The 25605-nt window shown below is 40.1% G+C and overlaps 1 long non-coding RNA gene across 1 annotated transcript; it reads right to left on the bottom strand.

Moving 5' to 3' along the window:
* Nucleotides 1-4676: 4676 nt before the first annotated feature.
* Nucleotides 4677-24126, bottom strand: LOC142070851 (uncharacterized). Its single transcript, XR_012666772.1, has 5 exons — nt 23791-24126; nt 23319-23425; nt 7232-7332; nt 6201-6358; nt 4677-5678 (listed from the first exon to the last, which is right to left on the bottom strand). It is a non-coding gene; the product is annotated as an uncharacterized LOC142070851 (long non-coding RNA).
* Between the last annotated feature and the right edge of the window lie 1479 nt (nt 24127-25605).

Raw genomic sequence — 25605 nt, 5'->3', positions numbered from 1 at the left:
GAGCCTGTCATTTTCTACACCACAAACAAATTGGTCTTATTGGCTTCAGTAGTGTTACTACCTGCCTCTGCATTACTTGGGTCCAGTTGCACCTGTGCAACCCCACGATTTTATCATGCGCTCGGAACACAGTAAACAAGTATGTCAATTATGCACAAAGAGAAATGGATGCCAGCTCATTCCCTTAGAACTATGCTGCTCCAGCAGGGGTAAGTGTAAAAAGTAGTAACACACACCGGTTACCAAAATAAATAATTTGGAGACAGATTTTAGAGGACATTAGGTGCCTAAAGATGCAGTTAGGCACCTAGTGTGATATTCAAAAGCCCCTCGGTGTCCAGCTCTCCTTTGTTTCAATGGGAGTTCGTTATCCAAATGCTTTTGAAAATACCACTAGGTCCCTATCTGCATCTTGAGGCACCTAAAGGCCTTTGAAAAACTGGTCCTTAGTTTGCATATATTTCCATAGATCTCAAGGCACATTACAAGAAGCAGGTAAATATCACACTCCCATTTTGAAGCTGGAGAAATTGGGTCCCAGAGAGATAAAGTGGTTACCCAATGTCACACAGAAGGGCAGTAGCAGAGCTGGGAGCAGAACCCAGGTCTGCTGATTCATAGTGCACTGGGCCACACTGCTTTGAAGAAAGCTTCAGTGAGACTTTACAATAAACTATATAAAATGAAATATATTCACATAGTTACAACAGACTACTTTAGATAATTAAAGGCAACTTGCAGGACAAGCTGAAGAATCCGTACAAGGGGGAATGCATTAATAAGCTACTTCTCAGAAAACCCCTCCCTGAACCACCATCACTTTCAATTATGGTGAGAAACTGTTCAATATTGTATCCCACCCCGCTGAGGATTGTGCAGAATGTTCCTCATTGTTTCCTTTGAATGTGATTTCAAAGTGTATTTAATCCACTTTAATTAAATATACTGTAGCTTGCATGATATTCTTGCTGCTGGGATTGACGGCTTTGTTTTGATGCTTTGTTGCAATCCTCACATATCCTTCTTTCCTTTTGGAGACTGAGCTTTTGCTCTACGTTTGTGAAGAAAATTGACCAGTTAATGATGAGCACTATAGGAACACAAACAGAAACTGAAGAGAACATCAGACAGAATATTAATGTTAGTACTAAACTGTCATCCTTGCATTATGGGTACTTTTGCTTTCCTGTGTCTTGCAACGCTATCACTAACTATTCGAACAATAAATGCAGAGCCATCCAATAAAACTCCCTTTACCCGCATCTGAGTGCTAATACTGTGCAATTTTTATCCTATCTGACTCCTTTGCTGTAGTGAAATACACATACATTACCATAAATCAGTGAGATGGCCTGTGACAGATTAGCAGTACTTTAGCATTTGATTTGTAGTTTGGACTGCCACTCTCTCTCTGTTACTCAGCAGCACTATACTTGTGTCCACATCCAAATAGGATCTCATTCTCCCCGGCTTCACTGAGGTTCTTTGACTTTCTGACCTTCTATTTTAAATGCAAGGACATTGGCAGGGTGTCTCAATAACTGTGCTCTCTGCAGAGCTCTTAGGGATTAGTTGTAGTCAAGAGAGCTGGAGACCTATGTTTCAGAGCAGTGCAACCGTGCTCAGACTTTAATCTCTTTTTAATGAAAAGCTGATTTGCTTGGCCCACTGCTCTAAAAATATAGATCTGTTTCTATAAATTGGGTTGTAATATTTTATCGTACACGATTTCTATAGAGACGTTAATATAGGGGTGAGAACATGAATAGAAACATTTGTACTTAACCACTCATGGGCATTGAGGTTTATTAAGTGTGCAGGTAAAATAACCTAATGAAGGAAGGAGAATTTAATTCTCCCAAAGACAGAACGATAGAATAAAATAGAGAGGAGATCGGTAGTAAAGAATAAACTAGCACATCAGAAATAAATGGTTCTTTTACAAACGAAGTTGTGATTGATTTGTCTCAATATATACATTATAGGTATACTGCAAAGTGGTAGAAATACAAATCTTAATACTAATGGGGTTAGATACTGATTAATCAAAAGCAGATCTCAAAAATGAGTATGTGATATAGAGGTTTTCAGTGTGGATAGCAACAACAACAGTAAATAAATATGTTCATATAGTGTTTTACAATCAAGATTTTCAAAGGTGATTAGTGATTTTGAATGCCTCAGTTTTCAGTTGCTGAACAGGATACACATTAAAGGAGCCTAACATTTAAAAAATTGGGGGCTTATCCTTTTCTGTAATCAGGCCCCTTTAAGATGCCCCAATTTGGGCACAGAGAATCATTCAAATCTTTGAAAATATCTTAGTCTACAACATCTTCAGAAAGCACTACAAACTAACTAATTCTCACAATACCCTACTAGAGAGCAGTAGACTAGGTGTATAAGAATTATTGTCCCAAATTGTACAGGTGGGTAAACTGAGGTGCAGAGAGATTAAGTGATTTAACCAAGGTCTCACAATAAATCAGTAGCAGCACTGAGATTACAAACCAGGAAGATTTGGCTTCCAACCATCAAGCACAGTCCGTTAGACTACAATACCTATTTCTCTAGGTAAGGTTAAGGTTGGGTGATTACAGTCAAGCACTGCCCCTTTGTCCAATTTTTTTTCCATGAGAAAGCAAAAGCAGCCTACAGGTCAGATTCTTAGTGTAGGGATCTGATCCTGGCTCTGGATACTGGAGGTTGTGGTTCTGTTTCTGAAAAGAGTTTTTACAGATTGTAAAAACAAAGTTGTCTCACAAGACAGCATGGCAGAGTGTGAATGTGATTTACAAATACCTTTGCACAACACACAAACAAAAGCATGTGTTGATTGAGCAGTGTGCATCTGATTTGGGTGTAAATTGAGTCAATTCATGACTAAGGCTAAGATTTAGTCATGGGTATTTTTCGTAAAAGTCACGGACAGGTCATGGGCAGTAAACAAAAATTCACAGCCTATTACCTGTCCATGACTTGTACTATATTCCCCTGGCTAAATCTTGGGTGTTCTGAAGGGGGGCTTCCAGGGGTACTGCTGTTGCTCCGTGGGGAGCGGAGCGGGGAAAGGACGTGCCCAGAGACTGAAGGGGGGAGGAAGCGGGTGGCGCATGGCAGCCTGACACAACCGCTGGCATTGGGGCCACCTGAGCTGCTTGGGCCACCTTGGGGTCAGTTGCACGTGCTGCTGCAGAAGTCACGGAGGTCCCGGAAAGTCACAGAATCCGTGACCTCCATGACAGACTCACTGCCTTATTCATGATGAGTGGTTGAGAAAACAAAGATGTCCATCAGTCTTTGAGATAATACTTTGTGTACCATTGACAAATTCTTGTTAAGGCTAAGGCTGTGTTAAGGAACTAACCATCCACTGATGATCCCCCTTTCCCCCCGAGTCATGGGTTATGTTGAGCAGACTCTACATGTGAGAAGAGTTTCCAAGAGATTCTAGGGAATGAGTGGCAGAATGGATGAACAGGTTTTCTACCTATCCTTTCTAGCTCTATATGCTTCATCTCTAATGTTTACATCTAGAAGTTCTTTTCACAGAATATTATTCTTTACATTTTAACATCCCTATCCTTATAGGCCTATTTTCAATCAAATATAATTAAGATGTTCGCACACTTGGCCTAAGACCTCAAGATGAAACTCAAGTTCATAAAAAACTGTGTTTCCACTTCTTGAAGTCTTGTAAACTAAAGAGATGCATTTGACTTTGTTCTATATAAAAAGAAAAAAAATCGGTGTGTGTAGATGGCCCTGTTTTGTAAAGTACTTTGTGATCTACACATGAGAAATGCTATGTAAGAGCTAGTTGGTATTATACCACATAGTTTTAAATAGGTAGCGGAAGTAGAAAACACTTATTTGTAAATTTAAAGCATCACACCACAGCATTTAGCAGGCTCTCACTACACAATAAAATACAAATAATTAATAAGGCTTTGGACAACTTTAGCTGGGATATTGCTTTCAGGTCTGAGCATCTAATTTCCAAAAAATATATTGATGAACTGGTGGCAGTTCAAACAACAACAAAAATGATTAGACACTGGAGGGTCTAATTCTGAGGAAAGATTAGAAGAGCTTCATATTGTATGTATAGGCCAATTAAGTAATGACTTAGGTATGGGGATAACCATCTAGAAACATCTGAGTGGTGTAAGTGCCAAGAAGAGAGAGGAATTATCCAGGGCAGAATGAAGGAGAACAACTAGGAGTAATGCGATGAAATTAAAAAGCAGGAAAATTGAGCAGCCACAATTCTGGCTTGAGGAAGGATCAGAAAGAACTATCCAAAAGTACAGATAAAAATTTTATTTCCTGGGCTCAGGTGCCAGAATTTCCATAGTGTCATGAAACAGGTATCCTCCTGCATACATTAGCCCAGACCTTACTTAGTGTAAATTCATTGAAGTGACTGAAGCTACACTGATTTATACCACCTGAAGATTCTGTCCATAATCTTTTCCCCCCTGCCTTTTTATCTCACACTGCAGAGAATCATCTGCTCTTAAATAATGAATTAAATGTTTTTATTAAGAAACATCCCTAGCACATAAAAGGGCCAGTTAAAATGCTGTAAAATGCATACCAGTTGTAGTAAATATGATAGACAGTGGTAATGAAACCATTTTGTGCCTGTAGAAGTACTGTAAGAAACATAAAGCTGACTTAAATAGTTCTTAATAACTGATTTTATTCATCTATAATTTCAAAATAATTGCTGCTGTTATATAAACTCTGATTACACTGGGGGAAACAACTTAATGGATCAGAAGTAATGTCAGAAACATACACAGCGTATTTTGAAGTTAATGGGAGGTTAGCCTGTGTAAGCACTACAGGATTTGGTACTTACTTGCCACAAAAAATATCAAAATTTTGCCTTTGAATAAAATGGATGTAATTTGCAGAGAAGCCAATTGGAGTTGCACATACTCGGAGGACAGAATTTGGACAAGAGCGATTAAAGGTCTGATATTCATCCTGCAACTAGCAGTGCATGTACTGAATGGTGGGGCATAAATATTAGGAGTTATACACCCAACTACCTGATTTGTATGTACAGACACATCTTTACAGGCCTGATTTTCAGAAATGCTGGGAACCCTGGAGGTCTCACCAAAGTGACTGGGAGCTGTAGTTACTAAAGACCTCTGAAAATTTGATCTTTAGTGTCTAACTTCTAATATTTATATCCACAGTGAAGAGCAGTCACAAAAATAGAAGTGCAATTTTACAAGTGTAAATTTCCACTTGTAAAAAGAGACACTGCCAGTCTTTGATCTCAGTTACACTGGTGTAAATCTGGAGCAACTCCAACCTAGTCAGTGAAGTGATTGTAGATTTACTGACTGAGATAATAATCTAGCCCGATTATTAAAAACCAGGTGCTCTTGTCCATTCAATCCATCATGCAGATATTCAGGCAGACTAACCCAACTGTTCCATACGGAGTCTCCAATAGAAAAGTATATCCCTGTCCACATTTAACCTTAGGTTTTTAAATTTTAATTTCCCAGATCTCATTTTTGTGATATGTTCTTCTGATTTCACCACAGAAACTAATAACTTGTTTAAGAGTATTTTGTTAAAAAATTCTTCCCATACTTCAGGGAGAATGGAGTAGCTCCCCCAGAGGAGACTGTTCTCTGCTTTTAACACCTTTTCTGCAAAGTCAAAACAGAAGAGAGAAAAAAAGCTATGAAGTTGTTTACTCCGTTTAAATAATATTTTACCTTTTTAAGACTTAGAAATAGAATCTAAGAGTTTCAAACATCAGAGGCTAAAGTTAGGCTATTATAGCCAAATAACAAGCTGGTTTTGAAAAGTGCTGAGTACCCAGCATGCCCTATTGACATGAAGGCTGAATAATTATTTTCATATAATTTGTTTTTGTTATTTGACCCAGCTCTATTGATGAATGGATAATATTCCCTGTAAATGTTGGTATTTGTTCAAATGATTTGCAAATCAGTTTTTGGAGGTAGGGGGACGAGGGGTTGAGTTAGGTTGCTTTTTGTTTTTTTTTTAAACTACAAGTCCCAGCATATACACACTGATTATGATTTAATGTGCTTCTGGGAAAAAAATAAATAATAAAATGCAAATAGCCAAGATGTTGAGGGTTAAAGGACCTCCTGTTAATTATTAAGCGGCCTGTACTTTTCTATATTTTTTCATCTACTTACACACAATGTAAGTCGTACACTTCTCTGATCTTGTTTTTCAAGTCTTCTCTGTATACGTAGATAAATTAGAGCAGGGGTAGGCAACCTGCGGCACACGAGCGGATTTTCAGTGGCACTCACGCTGCCCAGGTCCTGGCCACCACTCCGGGGGGCTCTGCCTTTTAATTTAATTTTAAATGAAGCTTCTTAAACATTTTAAAAACCTTATTTACTTTACATACAACAATAGTTTAGTTATATATTAAATACTTATAGAAAGAGACCTTCTAAAACATTAAAATGTATTACTGGCATGCAAAACCTTAAATTACAGTGAATAAATGAAGACTCGGCACACCACTTCTGAAAGGTTGCTGACCCCGAATTAGAGTATCATGTAAAGAAGGTAACATTGACATATCTGCAGTCCCTAGCAAGGTATAAATAGAGGCTGCATTTCTTTATTTTTGAAAGATCCTAGAGGATTGTTCTGGGCAACTGCTCATCTACACTGAGAACTCTGTGTCGAAGGAGACCACAGGGTTCTACCCTGTTACTCCTCTTGTTTAACATGTATATATAAATATTTACAGGAATTAGTGAGGGACTACGAACCACAGAGCTTTCAGCAGGCTGATTGCACTGAACCGTCTCTCCACCTTGTATGACCCAGCCAGCACATTGAAGTGACTTACTGAACGCACTCGCTAAATCAGGGACTTGATAAGAACCAGTTAGCAGAGGACTGACCCAATACAGACTAAGGCAACATTGTCATACAGCTAAAGAAACGGAGAGAGATGGTAGTGTTCATATCTGGGAATGAGTCTGCCTTTTGTTATCTAGGTTTTTACTTAGGGGGTAGTGAGAAATTCTTGGCTGATTCGTGCACCAAGGATGGAAAGTATGACCTTGGCTTGCAGGTGCATGTGTCCTTACACTTGTCCATACGCTGCGCTCTAAAGGGGAGTGCACATTTGAAACATGAATTGGTGCAGAACAGAACAGTTTACTTATTAAGTGGTGCTTCAAGCAAAGGACTGAAAATTTACCTCAGAGCTTAGGAAACTGCTCTTCTTCTAGCTGGGGTCCAGGTGGAGTTAAGGTACTGGTTGTGACTCAGATGGCCATTTACCCTCCAACAGTAATGACCCTTTGAGAGAAAATGTTAGGCACAGTTAAGCATAGGTCTACTGGAAACTTCTATTGAACCATTTGCTCCAACACAATTTAGAATAGTTGCAAGGTTCCAAGGTCGTTTTGCTGCAAACGATATCCACATACTGATCAGAAGGTTCTTGCCCACGGCAGCTGGAAAAGCGTTAAGAGCAACCCTAAGGCTCAGCTAGCTGCATCAGCATGGACTCTCTTCCTCCAAGATCTCAGGAAGACCTGCTTTCCCCCAACTAACACTCTCTATCCTGAAGCATACCCTCTAGAGTAGTAGCTCTCAACCTTTTCCAGACTGCTGTGCCCTTTTCAGGAGTCCGATTTGTCTTGTGTACCCCAAGTTTCACCTCACTTAAAATACTTGCTTCCAAAATCAGACCTGAAAATACAAAAGTGTCATAGCACACTGTTACTTTCTCATTGTTAATATATAAAAATAAATCAATTGGAGTATAAATATTGTACTTACGTTTCAGTGTATAGTATATAGAGCAGTATAAATAAGTCAGTGTCTGTATGAAAGTTTAGCTAATATTGACTTTGCTAGTGCTTTTTAGCATAGCCTGTTGTAAAACTAGGCAAATATCTAGATAAGTTGATGTGTCTCCTGGAAGACCTCTGTACCCTCAAGGGTACATGTGCCCCTGGTTGGGAACCACTGCTTTTGAGGAGCTGTAGTCAGCTGCAGCTGAAACACATCCCGCTTCCATGTGCGTGTATTGCACCCTTCCTTCCTTCCTTCCATCCATCCAGAATTTGGGGGATGTATAAATGCCATTCACTGACCAGAGACTTTAGCTGTGTTAAATCAAACACCACTTGCCAAGGACGTTGGATGAGCACATTTGTCAGGCCTTGGTAAAACGAGGGCTGCTTCTCCAATAAAAGAAGGAGTCACTTTTTAGCCAGTTCCCTCTTCAAATCAGCATTTGGAGCAAATGACGAATGCCTGCAAAATGACTGAGTCACTATGATCAAATCTAAAATCAGCAGTTGATAGGATGGCACAGTATCATAAGATCTGGAAACCTTCCTGTTGTCCTTATCTCTATCTCTGAAGCTTGTTTGAGAACATACATTTCTAAATATCTATCTACCAAATCCTTTCCAATTGATATCTGAAGATATTTGGCCAATTTAATATTGCAGTTGTCTGTGTTATTCAGCAAATAATTTGATTGATTTTCCCATCCCTGCCTTTATCTCCCAAACGATAGGCCTTTGCTTACTCAACTAAAATAATAGATAGCTAAAGCATCAGAAATAGCCGGTTGGGGGTGTGTGTGTGTGTGTGTGTGTTTTAGGGCTGACAAGCGATTAATTTTTTAATCATGTGATTAATCGTGATTAATTTTTAATCTCAATTAATTGCATGATTAATTGCACTGTTAAACAATAACAAAATACCATTTATTTAAATATTTTGGATGTTTTCTACATTTTAAAATATATTGATCTCAATTACAACACAGAATACAACGTGTACCGTGCTCACTTTATATTTATTTTTATTACAAATATTTGCACTGTAAAAAACAAGAGATAGTATTTTTCAATTCACCTAATACAAGTACTGTAGTGCAATCTCTATCATGAAGTTGAACTTACAAATGTAGAATTATGTACAAAAAAACTGCATTCAAAAATAAAACAATGTAAAACTTTATAGTCCACTCAGTCCTACTTCAGCCAATCGCTCAGACATACAAGTTTGGTTACAATTTGCAGGAGACAATGCTGCCCACTTCTTGTTTACAAGGTCACCTGAAGGTGAGAACAGGCATTCACATGGCACTGTTGTAGTTGGCATCGCAAGATATTTACGTGCCAGATGTGCTGAAGATTCATATGTACCTTCATGCTTCAACCACCATTCCAGAGGACATGCGTCCATGCTGATGATGGGTTCTGCTTGATAATGATCCAAAGCAGCATGGACTGATGCATGTTCATTTTCGTCATCTGAATCAGATGTCACCAGCAGAAGGTTGATTTTCCTTTTTGGTGGTTCAGGTTCTGTAGTTTCCACATTGGAGTGTTGCTCTTTTAAGACTTCTGAAAGCATGTTTCACACCTGGTCCCTCTCAGATTTTGGAAGGCACTTCAGATTCTTAAACCTTGGGTTGAGTGCTCCAGCTATTTTTAGAAATCTCACATTGGTACCTTCTTTTCATTTTGTCAAATCTGCTGTGAAAGTGTTCTTAAAACAAACATGTGCTGGGTCATCATCTGAGACTGCCATAACATGAAACTTATGACAGAATGCAAGTAAAACAGAACAGGAGACATACAATTCTCCCAAGGAGTTCAGTCATAAATTTAATTAAACACATTATTTTTTAAACAAGCATCATCAGCATGGAAGCATGTCCTCTAGAACGGTGGCCAAAGCATGAAGGGGCATATGAACGTTTAGCATATCTGGCACATAAATATCTTGCAACACCAGCTAGAAATGTGCCATGCGAATGCCTGTTCTCACTTTCAGGTGACATTGTAAATAAGAAGCAGGAAGCATTCTCCCCCATAAGTGTAAACAAACTTGATTGTCTTAGCAATTGGCTGAACAAGAAGTAGGACTGAGTGGACTTGTAGGCTCTAAAGTTTTACATTGTTTTGTTTTTGAGTGCAGTTATGTAACAAAAAAGTTTACACTTGTAAGTTACACTTTCACGATACAGAGATTGCACTACGTACTTGTATGAGGTGAATTGAAAAATACTCTTATTTTTACAGTGAAAATATTTGTAATAAAAATAATAAAGTGAGCATTGTACACTTTGTATTGTGTTGTAATATAAATCAATGTTTGAAAATGTAGAAAAAATCCAAAAATATTTAATAAATTTCAACTGATATTCTATTGCAGGGGTGGGCAAAGTTTTTGGCTTGAGGGCCACATCTGGGTGGGGAAATTGCATGGAGGGCCAGGGCAAGGGGTTCGGGTATGGGAGGGAGTGCAGGGTCTGGGAGGGGGTGCGGTGTACAGAAAGGGGCTCAGGGCAAGGGTGTGGAGGGTGGGCGGGGACTCAGATCAGGGGGTTGGGGTGTGCAAGGTGCAGCAGAGGCCTCAGGGCAGGGGGCTAGGGTACAGGAGGGGTGAGGGCTCTGGCCTGGTGCTGCTTACCTGGAGCGTCTCCTGGGTGGCAGCGCCGTGCACCAGGGCCAGGGAAGTCTCTGTCCCCGGACCTGCACTGCTCCGGGAAGTCTCCGGCACCACGTCCCTGTGGCCCTTGGGGGTGGGTGGGGGAGGGGGACGGGCAGCAGAGGGCTCCGTGTGCTGCTCTTGCCTGTGGGTACCTCCCCCGAAGCTCCCATTGGCCGCGGTTCCCTGTTCCTGGCCAATGGGAACTTCAGGGGAGGTACCCACAGGCAAGGGCAGTGCACGGAGCCCTCTGCCTTGCCTCCCTTCCCCCCAGGAGCTGCAGGGACATGGTGCCAGCTAATTCCCGGAGGGGAGCAGGGCCCACAGCGCCACGGGGGTGGCAATCCAGTGGGTTGGAGCCAAAGCCCTGAGGGGCCAAAATTGGCCCGCAGGCCATAGTTTACCCATTCCTGTTCTATTGTTTAACAGTGCAATTAATCACAATTAATTTTTTTTGAGTTAATTGTGTGCGTTAACTGCGATTAATCAGCAGCCCTAATATTATATATTATAAAAATATAAATAATTTGCACAGGCCTATATGTTCTGTTTATTAGAACACAGTGGTACATATGCATACTGTAGTGTAATTGAGCCTTATGTTATTTCATTTAAATCTGACAAAGATTCAGCTGAAAGACGCCTGCAGGCCCAAGCTATAATTTATAATTGCATCATAGGTTTAACATCTCACATTTATGCCCACTTTAAGATTTCTTTACACTGCCAGAGTGGTGTAAAAGAGCCTTAGTATAAATGAGGATCAGGCTCTTTGAAGCCCTATTCAGATCTAGTATATGTGGGTATCAGCTCTAATGAAATAAATTATTCATTGCAGCACTGCATTTATACAAATTGGCAGTAATCCATTAACCATTTATCACATCTATTCTGTTTTTTCCTCAGGTTTTCACTGTATTCCGTATTAAAAACAAGTGTTACAAGATATAGAAAACAGTGCTTAGTGAATGTATTTTCATGACTTTTCAAATGCCATGAATTGAAAGACAGCTTTCTTGTCAAACACCTTGTCATGGAAGAGGAAAAAATTCCTGTTACTGATCTGGTATGTGAAGTGAAAGCATATGTAGAACCTACACTGTTAGAAGGTCAAATATGTTATGATAAATATTTTTTAAAGTCCTCCACATGTATGGTTTAGATAGCACTGCAGATCTTTGACATTGAGTGACGCTATTTGAAAGCACATTATATTGCATCTAAACCTCAGTTGGACAGATGGATTGAAAATTAAACTCAATGATTCACTTGTTTCTTGCCACTCTTTTGGGATGTCTGACAAAATGCAGTGTGTTGTAGGTGAGAGTAGGAAACCAATTAATCTTATATAAGCCATACTATGCTTAATTAAGCACTTTAACATGGAACAAGGGAGGTGATAGATTGACACTCAGCCTGGTGGTTGATTATACACTATTTAGTAAATGAATATCAAAATCTTGTGCATGCAACATACCATATGGGAGGAAAGAAACAAGGTGAGATGAAATGGCTGCCATTTTATTTTTGATCACCTTTTGGCAGAACTCCCCATCCTATTTCTCTCCCCCCCTCCCGTTTCTTCTCCCTGAAAAACGTCTGAATTATGCCATCCCAGAGCAAAGTGTCCCCTTTGATCTCTTTCTCAGGTCTTTAAGTTATTTATCTGGTCCTATATTGCCTCACTTTACCTCAAATACCTTTCATTAAGTGAGGAAAACTAACTACATAAAGAGAAATATGGAGGCAATGATAATTTCTAGACAAAATACTTCATTGATCTGGAGTTACGATTGGGAGTACAAATCACTAAACAGAGGTAAAATATTTTACATAAACACCTAAAAGTAACCATTAGAAACCAGAAAATTTGATATCACAGTTAAGAAAATACAGACAATTAATTTACACTGGTGTAAAACCCTTGCAAGTTTGAGGAGTTCATTCTTTAGGAGTGTTATTTTTCAATCAACTCCTTTATAAGGGCTTTAAATACCCAGTGGCCAGCTACAGAAATTTAAAATTTGGAGAACATGTTATGGCCCCAACTTAGGTAAGCACATGCTCAAAAGGTAAGCCTGTGCTCAAGTAGCCTTCCTGTGTGAGGACGCTTTCCTGAATTGGGCCCTGCATTTGTTCAGCTTGTTGATGGAATACAGAGAATGCACACTACACAGCACTAATTTTCTAATTGATTTCATATATCTATGTCTCCAGTACTAAATGCACTGCTTTGTCACCATTATAACCTTTGCTCTTTTCATGTAAGTGCTATAATTTAATGATCAGGGCTTGGGACGTTTGCAAGTATAGACATTCTACTTATGTGTCTAATGACACATGCCTAACTCTTGGGGCATGGATCCTTCCTGAGGCAAGGGGAATGGTTTCTTTCAGTATGCATTTTATCTAATCGGTCATTTGTGCATGACTGTGAACAAAGGCTGGAGTCAGCGCAACTGCCATTAGGAGCAGTGCCAGAGACATCACCAGCCTCGTATGGGAGTGTTTACAGGATCAGACTGCCAAACTGGAAAGTGTATTTTCAGTGTCTCCTCCATGAAGGAGAAGATTTGGGTTAAATCTTGTAAGTTACCCCAGTTTTAAATTATGAAGTCAATTAGTGTCACCAAAACTATGTGTTTGATTGTGTCATAAATATAAAGGGAAGGCTAACCACCTTTAAATCCCTCCTGGCCAGAGGAAAAACCCTGTCACCTGTAAAGGGTTAAGAAGCTAAAGATAATCTCACTGGCACCTGACCAAAATGGCCAATTAGGAGACAAGATACTTTCAAAGCTGGACAGGGGTAGGAAAACAAAGGGTTCTCTCTATCTGTGTGTGTGTTTTGCCGGGACCAGAGCAAAAACTTTGTTTTGTTTAAATGGATAATAAAGTAAGTTGTGCTGAACGGAATGTATATTCCAGTTTGTGTGTCTTTTTGTAACTTAAGGTTTTGCCTAGAGGGGTTCTCTGTGTTTTGAATCTGATTACCCTGTAAGGTATTTACCATCCTGATTTTACAGAGGTGATTCTTTTACTTCCATTAAAATTCTTCTTTTAAGAACCTGATTGCTTTTTCCTCGTTCTTAAGATCCAAGGGTTTGGGTCTGTGTTCACCTAGGCAAATTGGTGAGGATTTTTATCAAGCCTTCCTCAGGAAAGGGGTTTAGGGTTTGGGGGAATTTTGTGGGGCAAGACGTTTCCAAGTGGGCTCTTTCTCGGTTATATTTGGTTAGACGCTTGGTGGTGGCAGCAATAAAGTCCAGGGACAAAAGGAAAAATAGATTGTACCTTGGGGAAGCTTTAACCTAAGCTGGTAAAAATAAGCTTAAAGGGTTTTTCATGCAGGTCCTCTCATCTGTACCCTACAGTTCAGAGTGGGGAAGGAACCTTGACAAAAATCCTCACCAATTTGCATAGGTGAACACAGACCCAAACCCTTGGATCTTAAGAACGAGGAAAAAGCAATCAGGTTCTTAAAAGAAGAATTTTAATGGAAGTAAAAGAATCACCTCTGTAAAATCAGGATGGTAAATACCTTACAGGGTAATCAGATTCAAAACACAGAGAACCCCTCTAGGCAAAACCTTAAGTTACAAAAAGACACACAAACTGGAATATACATTCCGTTCAGCACAACTTACTTTATTATCCATTTAAACAAAACAATCTACGCATATCTAGCTAGATTGCTTATTAACCCTTTACAGAAGTTCTGACCTGCATTCCTGCTCTGGTCCCGGCAAAACACACACACAGAGAGAACCCTTTGTTTTCCTACCCCTGTCCAGCTTTGAAAGTATCTTGTCTCCTCATTGGCCATTTTGGTCAGGTGCCAGTGAGATTATCTTTAGCTTCTTAACCCTTTACAGGTGAAAGGGTTTTTCCTCTGGCCAGGAGGGATTTAAAGGTGGTTAGCCTTCCCTTTATTTTTATGGCAGGTTGTCACAACCCTACTCAACTATATGGGGTAGTAAGGCCACCTCTTACACCCCTGCTGAGATTAGGACTCCAACAATGGGCAGGACAGCCCTGTCACCATCCACTTTCTCAGTGACAGGCAGGGAGTGAGAGGAGTCTTGGTTTGAGTCCCCCCAACCCTGCTCCACTCAGTGGTTGGAGTTTTTCCCCACAGAGAGTGACTAGCTGGGGTGCAAAGGAGGGGGTAAGATGCCCCAGACGAAGGCTGAAATAACATCCTCTCTCCTCAGAGCCAGGAGAGTCAATCACAGTTCATCCTCTATTCTCCTCCTGGGGCAGAGCAGCTATGTATCTGCTCAGGAGATATTGTAAGGTTACGCTGTAGCCCTAGATGAGCTTTTATGTGATTGCACCTGTGTTGACGTGTAGAATTATAAATGTTGTTGTGGGTCAGAACCATCCTTTCCTTTTTAACATGCAGCCCACTGTACCAGGTTTGCATCCGCAGGTCAGCAAGAGGCCTGACGCAAAAGCAACACTGGCAGCCAGCAGCAAATGGCTCGATTTAGCAGCCAGAAAGAGAAGATGTTGGCACAGGTAGAGTTTCATTTATTTCTAATCAACATCATTGCTCAGAAAAGGAACATCAGCTTAGTGAGGTTTACAGGCATGAAGGAATAATTCTGGGAACATGAAATCTAAATGTTAACACAGATTATTAGAGCAGTAAAATTTCTTTTAAGCAGTGGATTTATCTTGTAATAACTACACGTTTCAAGTCTTTTCAAGTGTACTCCTCAGCTGAGGGAAGTTTGATTCACCAAGATCAATAATTCAGAGTGAGTATCCATAAAGCCCTGCAGATCCTGGGGTTAGCTGAAGAAGTGGTTTTACTATACCATCAAACATAAAAGGTAAGGTTTTTGCAAAATGCCCATACCTTGTCTTAATATAATTTTTAATCAGTTGGTCTCTATAGCAGCACCATTTCCCATGTCTTCTCAGAATACACGCTGAGATTGGCTACAAAAAACAAATGGTTTTGCTATCCCAACTGACATTATACTGTTCATCCTCCATATTCTCTATCTTGAAACCTAACAAATATCACAGTAATGATACATAGCAGCTCATCACCTACAGTTCTGTATGAGTGCTGTAGGAGTATGGTGTAGTTTGAAAATCACTGGTACTATCCTCATTATTCATGTCTGCAGCCTTCTGTTCCTTCCTTGGTAGGAGACAGTTTGAGTCTCTCCGTCTATTAATTCTTCATGAGTGCCCTCTGTATTGGATTCATGTCTTCTGTGGGTGGGAACAAATCTCTTCTGCGTGAGCCAGAGATGAATGGTTCAGTACCAAGAAGAATCCAGGGTGCAAAGCATGCTTTTCCCATTCTTGATAGAGAATATTCCTGTATGCCTGTCTAGCAGTCCTTCTGATAGCAAGAACTTGTGGAAAGTTTTGAAGAAAGTAACCATCCAGTATTCTAACTCACTCATTCTGGCCTTGTTCTTGGCTGAGGACAGCCAAGAAACTAAGATTTGGATTTGAAAATTCACTCAGTATTTGGGCACCTTACTCCATCTGAATCCCAGCATAAATCTATGTGTGCTGGGGGGTATTGATGTAGATCTGATTAATATGTGGAAGAATATTCTTTAGTTTTTGGATATCAGTGAAGTCAGATTTCCTACTGTAGATTGGAGGGAAAACACCATCACCAGAATATCAGATGGTTACTGAGCTTTAAGCTTCAGTTGCTGGTTTACCTTGCTGAAACAAGGTAGATTTTTTATTTCTTCTAAAAGTGGTGGTAGAATCACTAACAATGTTGCCTGATGTGAAGGCCTTTTATATATGCCCCTGCACCTCAGACTCTTGTCTTGGGGGTGTTCAGAGAGTGCAGTATGCTTCTTTCTGATCCCCACACTATTTTGGGATGTCTGGCACACCAGGGGATATTATGAGGGAGCAATCATTGTGCAAATGAGTGTTCAGGCACTGTAATTGTATCTCACCTCTGCATAAAGGGCATACGAATGGGGAGGCTTCCTTTGCTTAACTTACTTTTATGCACATGTGGAGTAGCCAGGCATAATTCAATTATTTGTCAGCTCCACTACATTGCTATCCCACTAAGATGCCCCAGCATGCATTGGACTACTGTCATCAGTAACACCTATGATCACCCATCGAGGAGGGAGAGAACTCCAACCTCAATCAGTCTTGTGAAGGATATGTATGCTTTCATTTTATACCTCATATAGGACAGACAATATGACAGTTAAGAAGAGAACTTGTCCATGCTGGGTTGTATTGGTATGATACAGCCTTGTGGATAGGGAGGAAACAGTAGACGAGATATATCTCAACTTTTGATACTGGCTCACATGACTTTTCATAAACAAACTAGGGAAATAAAGCCAACTATATAAACCCAACCTACTATAAAGTGGGCACACAACTGGTTGGAAAACCCTACTAAGGGCATGTCTACACTTACTTCCGGAGCGATCAATCCAGTGGGGGGGGGTTGATTTATCGCGTCTAGTCTAGACTAGATAAATCCTCTGAGCGCTCTCCTGTTTTCTCCAGTACTCCACTGGAGCGAGATGTGCAGGCAGAGTCGATGGGGGAGCGTCAGCAGTCGATTTAATGAAGTGAAGACACTGCGGTAAGTAGCTCCAAGTATGTTGACTTCAGCTACATTATTCACATAGATGAAGTTGCGTAACTTAGATCAATCCCCTCACCCCCACCCCCAAGTGTGGACCAGGCCTTAGAGAGTAGTTATTAGTGGTTCACAGTAAAGCTACAAGGGCCTATCTAGTGGGGTCCCACAGGGATCTGTACTGAGTCTAGTTCTATTCAATGTCTATGATTTGGATAGTGGCATAGACAATACATTTATAAAGTTTGTGGAGGATACCAAGCTGGGAGGGATTGCAAGTGCTTTGAGGGAGAGGATTAGGATTCAAAATGATCTAAACAAAGTGAAGAAATGGTCTAAAATAAATAAGATGAAATGCAATAAGGACAAATGCAAAGTACAACACTTAGGAAGGAATAATCAAATTGCACACATACAAAATGGGAAATGGACTTCCTAGGAAGGAGTATTGCAGAAAAGTATCTGGGGATTATAGTGGATCACAAAATAAATATGAATCAATGTAATACTGTTGCAAACAAAAACAAACAACAGATATCATTCTGGGATGTATTATCAGGAGAGTTGTAAGACAGACACGAGAAATGATTCTTCCACTCTACTCAGTACTGATAAGGTGTCAGCTGGAGTACTATGTCCAGTTTTGGGTACCACACTTCAGGAAAGATGTGGATAGATTGGAGAAAATCCAGATAAGAGCAATGAATAATGATTAAAGGTCTTGAAAAATGACCTATGAAGAAAGGTTGAAAAAAGTGTTTGTTTAATCTGGAAAAGAAGGGTGAAAGGGGACATAACAGATTTCAAGTATGTAAATGATTGTTATAAGTAATAAAGCATCCTCCTTAACCACTGAGAACATGACAAGAAGTAATGAGCTTAAATTGCAGCAAGGGAGATTTAGGTTAGACATTAGGAAAAACTTCCTAGTTGAAAAGTTAAACACTGCAACAAATTACCAAGTGAGGCTATGGAATCTCCAACACTGGAAGTTTTAAAGAACAGGTTAATTAAACACCTGTCACTATAAACACTAGATAATACTTAGTCCTGCCTCAGTGCAGGAGATTGGACTAGATGACCTCTCGAGGTCCCTTCAACCCTGCATTTCTATGATTCTCTGAGTCACAAGTCACTGATCATGTGGCAACAAACTCTTGGATCCAATTTACATTTAAAAAGCAATCTAACAATTTGCTAACATGCCAGCCAATGGTACCTGAGTTGAATATTCTACTCATTGTGTTAAAACTATTCCCTTGAAAAAGAAAATCATGTTTGTTTATCTCCACGGCACAGTAATTAAATATATATATATATATATTTACTCCCACATTTTTGGCAGATACCTTGATATAAATTATGCCTCTGTGGAAATTATGATTCAGTCAGGTTTAATATACAACTTGTATTGGCAGAATTTCTGTGTTTAGTTTTCAGTTAAAGACCCAGGTGACTTCTAAATGTCAGGCTGTCATCCTAAACTTCTGTATTAACACATTTATTTCTTGACATTTATTTTCACCAATATTATAAAAGAATAATATTTTGCACTGATATAATGCTATTCACTTAGAGTCTCAAAGGACTTTGCAAACGTGATTAAGTATTCTTTCCATTGGACAGGCAAAGTACTTGAGGCACAAAGAGATTATAGAATCAGGCCCTTAAAGACTCATTTGTGTGCTTAACTTTGTACGTTGAGCTTCAGCCCCATGCAGTGGGGCTTTGGATTTCTGCCCTGGGCCCCAGTTAGTCTAATGCTGGCCCTATTTGGCAGCCCCCGTGAAATCTGCTTGTGGCCTCCCATAGGCCCCCTGACTTCTGGTTAAGAACCACTGCTCTAACCTCTAGACAACTTAGTGTCCCTTAAAGGAGATGATTTACCATTTTGAATTGCCTACATTTTGAGACCAGACAACCTGTTCTTTTGATAAACTAATTTTAATTACTGCTAGACTGTGGAAGACATAATCATAAATTACTTAAAACGTGTTCAGAGAGGTACAAGCACAAAGAACCCGTGTGTATAGGGGGAAGCAGTAGATGTGGTATATTTTGACTTTAGTAAGGCTTTTGAGTAAGGCTCAAAAGCCAACAAGGGAAATAAAACCCAGATGGAGCTACTATTCAGTGGGTGCCTAACTGGTTGGAAAACCATTCCCAGAGAGTAATAATTGGTTCACAGTCAAGCTGGAAGGACATAACAAATGGGGTCCCACAGGGATCAGTTCTGGGTCCAGTTCTGTTCAGTATCTCCATGAATGATTTAGTAGAGCGTACACTTACAAAGTTTGCGGATGATATTAAGCTGGAAGGGGTTGCAAGCGCTTTGGAGGAGAGGAGAGGATTAAAATTCAGAATGATCTGGACAAACTGGAGAAATGGTCTGAAGTAAACAGGATGAAATTCAATAAGAACTAGTGAAAAGTACTCCACTGAAGAAGGAACAATCAGTTTCACACATATAAAATGGGAAATGACTGCCTAGGAAAGGCTGCAGAAAGGGATCTGGGGGTCATAATGGATCACAAGCTAAATATGAGTCAACAGTGTAATACTGTGGCAAAAACCCACCACATTATTCTGGGCTGTATTAGCAGGAGTGCTGTAAGCAAGACACGAGAAGTAATTCTTCCACTCTATTCTGTGTTGATTAGGTCTCAACTGGAGTATTGTGTCCAGTTCTGGGCACCAGATTTCAGGAAAGATGTGGACAAATTGGAGAAAGTCAAGAGGAGAGCAACAAAATGATTAAAGGTCAAGAAAACATGATCTGTGGGGTTGAAAAAAATTGGGTTTGTTTAATATGGAGAAGAGAAAACTGAGAGGGGACATAACGGTTTTCAAGTACATAACAGGTTGTTACAAGGAGGAGGGAGAAAATTTTTTTTTGTTAACCTCTGAGGATAGGACAAGAAGCAATGGGTTTAAAATTGCAGCAAGGGTGCTTTAGGTTGGACATTAGGAAAAAAGCTTCTTAACTGTCAAGTCATGTTGCCAATTTTGATTGGACATATTCCTGTTAGTTTCATCACACCAAGGGAGGCTATGGCCCCACCAGTTTTTACCAGCCATAAGGGCGAGCAATGGGGTGAGTGGGCTGAGAGGAGGGAGCGGGGTCTTTGGGGAGCAAGAGGTGGTGTGGGACTTGGGGAGAAGGGGTGAAATGAGAATGGGGCCTCAGGGAAGGAGTGGAATGGAAGGGTGATGCCATAGTTCTGGTGCCAGTGGCATCCCCACGTTTATGGAGCTTCTGTTGCCCCTGCATCACATGAGATAAAGATTAATCTTTCATTAAAAACTAACTCCTGGAGACTCTGGGACAATCCTGGCTGGTTGGCATCCCTACTGTCAAGGTAGTTAAGCACTGGCATAAATTGCCTAAACTGGAATGGATGTTGGAGATTTTTAAGAGCAGATAGACAAACACCTCTCAGGGATGGTCTAGATCAGTGGTGGGCAACCTGCGGCCCATCAGGGTAATCCGCTGGCAGGCTGTGAGACAGTTTGTTTACTTTGACCATCCACAGGAATGGCTGCCCGCAGCTTCCACTGGCAACGGTTCACTGTTCCTGGCCAGTGGGAGCTGTGGGAAGCAGCATGGACCCCAGAAACGTGCTGACCACCGCTTCCCATAGCTCCCATTGGCCAGGAATGGCCAACTGTGGCTACTGGGAGCTGTGGGTGGCAGTGCCTGCAGATGGTCGATGTAAACAAACTGTCTCATGGCCTGCCAGTGGATTACCCTGACGGGCTGCATGCAGGCCGTGGGCCGCAGGTTGCCCATCACAAGTCTAGATAATCCTTAGTCCTACCTTGAGTACTGGGGACTAGACTAGATGACCTCTTGAAGTCCCTTCCAGTTCTATGATTCATATTCGGATGGTATTCTGTAGAGATTCCCTCTGTGTCATATCAGGCACAGGATGAAACAAATAAGCCTGATTTACAGCACAATTAAAACACGATCAGAGCACCCAGATACAGCATAGCTGCAGTTTGGTAATGCAGATAGCTTTTGAGTTGTTCCCTAACCAAGATACAGCCTGGAACATTGAAAAGTGAAACTAGGTTGTAAACAGGTTTCCTCACTTTGTTGGAACATTAATACAGATGAGGTCCAAAGTGACGGCAGAAGGGTTTAAAATATTTTCTGCTAATTACTCTATAAAACATGTAATATTAATTGGGAAATAGGGTGTTCAGTTAAAGTAACAAAAAAATATAAGGAATAAAAAAGGGGCTGGATAATGATGAGATTTCTGTATGATGGAATTTGAAGAAGCAGCTGTCAAGCCACTGGGTGTCACTGCCTGCCCACTTTTAAGTTTAGTAGATGGTGGTCTGCAAGAACAAAAAATAATCTAATTAAGTTCTCAGATGTGTTTCATCTGGCAATACTCGATGGCTTGTTCAACAAAAAAAGGTTTATCATCAATACAACAAGTATTGAAAGGCTTTTGTACAAGGACTGATTGCAAGGAGGTATCTCATTCATCTAGACTGCCTTAATTTGCTGGCAGCTTTTAAAAAATGCACAATGTTATCCTGTGATGAGAAACAATCAAATACTTTGAAAAAGTGGTAACATTGTTAGTGGTGTGTGTGTGGGGGGAGCTGTTTATGTTAATTGAAACTATTTGCACTTCCTTGTAGTTAGGATCAAGTCCTTAAGTAATCAGACAATCTGACTAGGGCCTTAGGGATTTGAAAGACAAAATAATGAATAATAAAACAAATATAAAAATAAAGGATAATTATAAATTACAATTGCAGATTCCAGATTACAATTAGAGTCCATCATTTTTAAGGAACATAGTTAAGGTAGCACAATTCAAAGCCTGTAGACAGAGCAAATTAAATACACAGGGCCTGATCCTGCAGTCTGCGGGCAAATAAAATACCCTTTTGACGTATGTGACAGTTTTGGCCAAGTCAGGATTGTAGGATCAGGTCCACAATCTTACCAGGACAGTTTACATAGCTTTATATAAGCTGGCAGGAGACTGGGGTTAACATGCCTTATATACACAACACAGAAGGGACACACACGAAAAAGATAACCAAATAATTTGTAACTAGATTCAGTGTTTGCCTGTGTAATGCGTAGGTATATATAATGCAGCAGTGGGCAGCCTGCGCTTACAGAAGGGGTTACAGATTGTTGTACTAAACCATAAATCCAGTGTCTCTTTTCAGTCCATGATTTTTAGTGTCTAGTAGAGTAATACATCTAAGCTCCCAAGCTCATCTTTTGGAAGTGTTGTGCAGGTTTCTGTCACACATATCCTGGACAAGATGGAAAAAGCCTCCCAGCCCACCTTTCCATTGCAAAGGCCACCAAACTAATTCTCTTGTTACAGGATCATGTCGAGTCACTGTCTCTTTTCTCTAAATTTCTGCATAAGGATTTGTAGAGCAAATATGGCATCCACTATGGCATGAACATACAATTGCATTATTACAGACAGTCACAGGATCCGAGCAGCTGCTAAAAATGTAGGACTCTTATTCTTTCAGAGGGAAAGGAAATGATAAGTGCCAAGCCTGCAATGGAGAAATATGAAATATATTGCTCACCCGAAGGGAGAAAAACTGTGTACACACTTGTAAAATGAGATTATAAAGCAATGTTTGACAGATGAAAGACTGAAAATCCACTTCTTCATATCTGGCTTCCCTACGTGAATCCTCTATCAGGCACTGAATATTGGTGTGAATTTATCACAAGAATAAATTAAAAGAAAGTCTGATGAGATAGAAGCATCAATAAATAGAGTACGCAGAAACACAGAGAAAGGTAAGTTCTTCTGAACGTGAATGTGTGACTGATCATATGAATCTGACTCAATGCTTCACTGAGATATGGTTTTAAAAAACTACATGCAAAGTCTTTAGAATACACGGTTCCTAAAGGGAAACTGCAATTTTTTTAAAAAGTCAAAGCTTGTTTGTAAGATTGATTTAAAAAATAGAGCCACGCAGGAGCCAGAATTTATATTTTGCAGGAAATTTTGTAATTTTGCATTTGTTTTCGTTCCAAAAGTATTTTGGAATTTCCAGGGAACTTGAATTGTTTTGGGTCAGTTGAAACACTTCGTTCTGATAATCAAAATGTTTTAATATAAAAATCAATATTGAAACAATTCAAAACAAAGTTGTTTTGAAAACAAACAAAAATCAAAAGCTTCTTTCTGAAAGCGTCAGAAAAGAAAGTTTTCACCTTGCTGATGCTTTGTGTCCTCTTCTCCCCCTCCCCACACCACGAAATTTTGTTGAAATTGAGATTCTCATGGGAAGTTTTGGTTTTGATGAAATGGCATTATCTGACTGAAAAAACAAAACAAAAACAAAACACTTCTGTTAAGGAAGGATGGTGGGGGGAGTTACCAACTGTATAAAAAAGGAACAACTTTTCCTAAGTTGTTTTGAAAAGATACAGAAGGAGAGGGTTATAAGGGAAAAAAAGTGTGAGTGAGAGTGAGAGAGAGAACCATGAACTGTCGACATTCTATTGCTTTCATAGACAAAGGGGGAGTGTGACAGAAAGAAAAACAAAAAAAAACTACAAACCAAAATATTCAAGAGCTTTCCATTTTTTGAAAAAAAAAAAAAAAAGAAAATTCAAATGAATATTTGTTTCCAAATTTCTGATTGATTCCCCACCCCCCAATCAAAGCTGATAATTTTCTCACCCAAACTTTGCTTCCAGCAAAATCCAGTAGTTCAGCAGGAACACTTTGTGTTGAAAAATTTCCACCACCTCTGTGCAAGAAGAATTATGCATCAGGCAGAAACAATGCCTTCTGGAGCACGAAGGGAGAAGGGATGCTGAGCAATCCTGGAAAAGGATATATTGTGCACTTGCACCCATGCCTCACATATAGGACCAACTCTGCTGGCCTGCATGGAGGTGAGGTAGGACTATGACCCTTCCCTCTCCTGGTCTCCTCAGGAGAGTCTATTATGGTGGATTTGAGCAATCATTGAACTCGTGGAAGCTCAAACACTATAGTTGTGCCCATTGCTTGTGCAAGGCATTATAGGAGAGTTTCTGGTGCCCAGCCGCCCTGGACTTGTGCATTTATGCAGGGACTGGTTGCTATCAAATCTTTAATGTTTTCCAAGTGTTTTGAAGAAGTAAATTGCTAGGGATTATTACATTCCCTCCACCCATTTTCCGCCAGTCCTACATCATTATGTACTCTCCTTAATAGCTAGACTATTATCAAAGAACCAGGCTGAACACAGAGACAAAGTGAGTTGTAACCGTAGCAACAGGAACTATATGCAAGCTCCCAGAAAAGCCCCCTTTCTCAGCTCAACTCTTCTTCTTTGTAATTGTTCTCACACAGGTTTGCATAAACACATGACAAGACCGAGGGGCAAACTTTCAAAGCTGCGCACAAGGCTCCTCTGCTGTGCTGTGGTTCCCCCTTTAAATGGGTCTTAACTCATCTGTGTATGGCCTCAGTTGCCACCATATCTGATGTTCACGGCATTTTTGGGATGGCTTGAAAGCCTGACTCCAATACATATGCCTACACATTCACTGCATCCTGCGGGTGTGGGGTAAGGATAACAGAAATGATAATTTGCACCTTTGTGCAAATTTGTGAACATCCCCATACACAACCCCTTGGGCAAACTATTTTTAAGGTTAGGAATAACCTATGCATGTAAAGCCCATTACAGGTTCAAAAGGAAACATGCAGATCATGTCCCTGAGCCCTCCACTATGCCCAATGATAAATTTGTATCTCTCTTGTTATGGAGGACCCAAGGAACCATAGCCTCACAGGATTTGAAAGGGGACCAATATCAAGTAGCCACTGGCTTTTTCTCCTGGCCACAGGCCTGCTGCTGCCATCAATTCATATTTGTCTCCAGTGTCCCTTGCACCTGTTTGATGATTTGCTACCTAAGTCCTTGTATATCCCATCATGCAAACATGAACAGCGGTATTTCTGTCTGAATTCAGACCTGTTCTGTTCACTAGCTCCAGTTCTTAAATCTTTATTACCATGTCTCCCATTTTAAACCCAAATTCAGCAAGTTGCTTAAGCATGTACCTAACTTTAAGCATGAGTAGTCCCACTGTTGCCAATGAGAATACAGCTATGCTGAAAGTCGGGCACGTACGCAAGTACTTTGCTGAACCAGGGTCTTCAACAGCAATATCAAAGAGTTAGATATTTTATTTCCTTTACATTTGATTAACCTGAGATGAACATATATGTCTCAAAGCTATAATGCTGGCTATACCATTTGTTATACCAATTATTGACCATCCTCTGTGTTCTTCTGGGATGGCAGTTCCAAATAATATCAGACCAGGGACTGTAATTTATAGTTTCATTTTTCTGATTTGTGAAAGCCACAATCTCTTGCATTCCGACAGCATTTGATAAAAGCTACACTGCAGTGGGTTTTTAGTATTTATGGGGCAATATATCCTGAAGGGTTACAGTTGCCATCATGTTGCCTAATGCATTTTTCCTTTTGACTTT

The sequence above is a fragment of the Caretta caretta genome, chromosome 2, assembly GCF_965140235.1.
Source record: "Caretta caretta isolate rCarCar2 chromosome 2, rCarCar1.hap1, whole genome shotgun sequence".
NCBI lineage: Eukaryota > Metazoa > Chordata > Testudines > Cheloniidae > Caretta > Caretta caretta.
The sequence above is the reverse complement of the archived record's forward strand: the minus strand, read 5'-3'. Positions and strand labels throughout refer to the sequence as shown.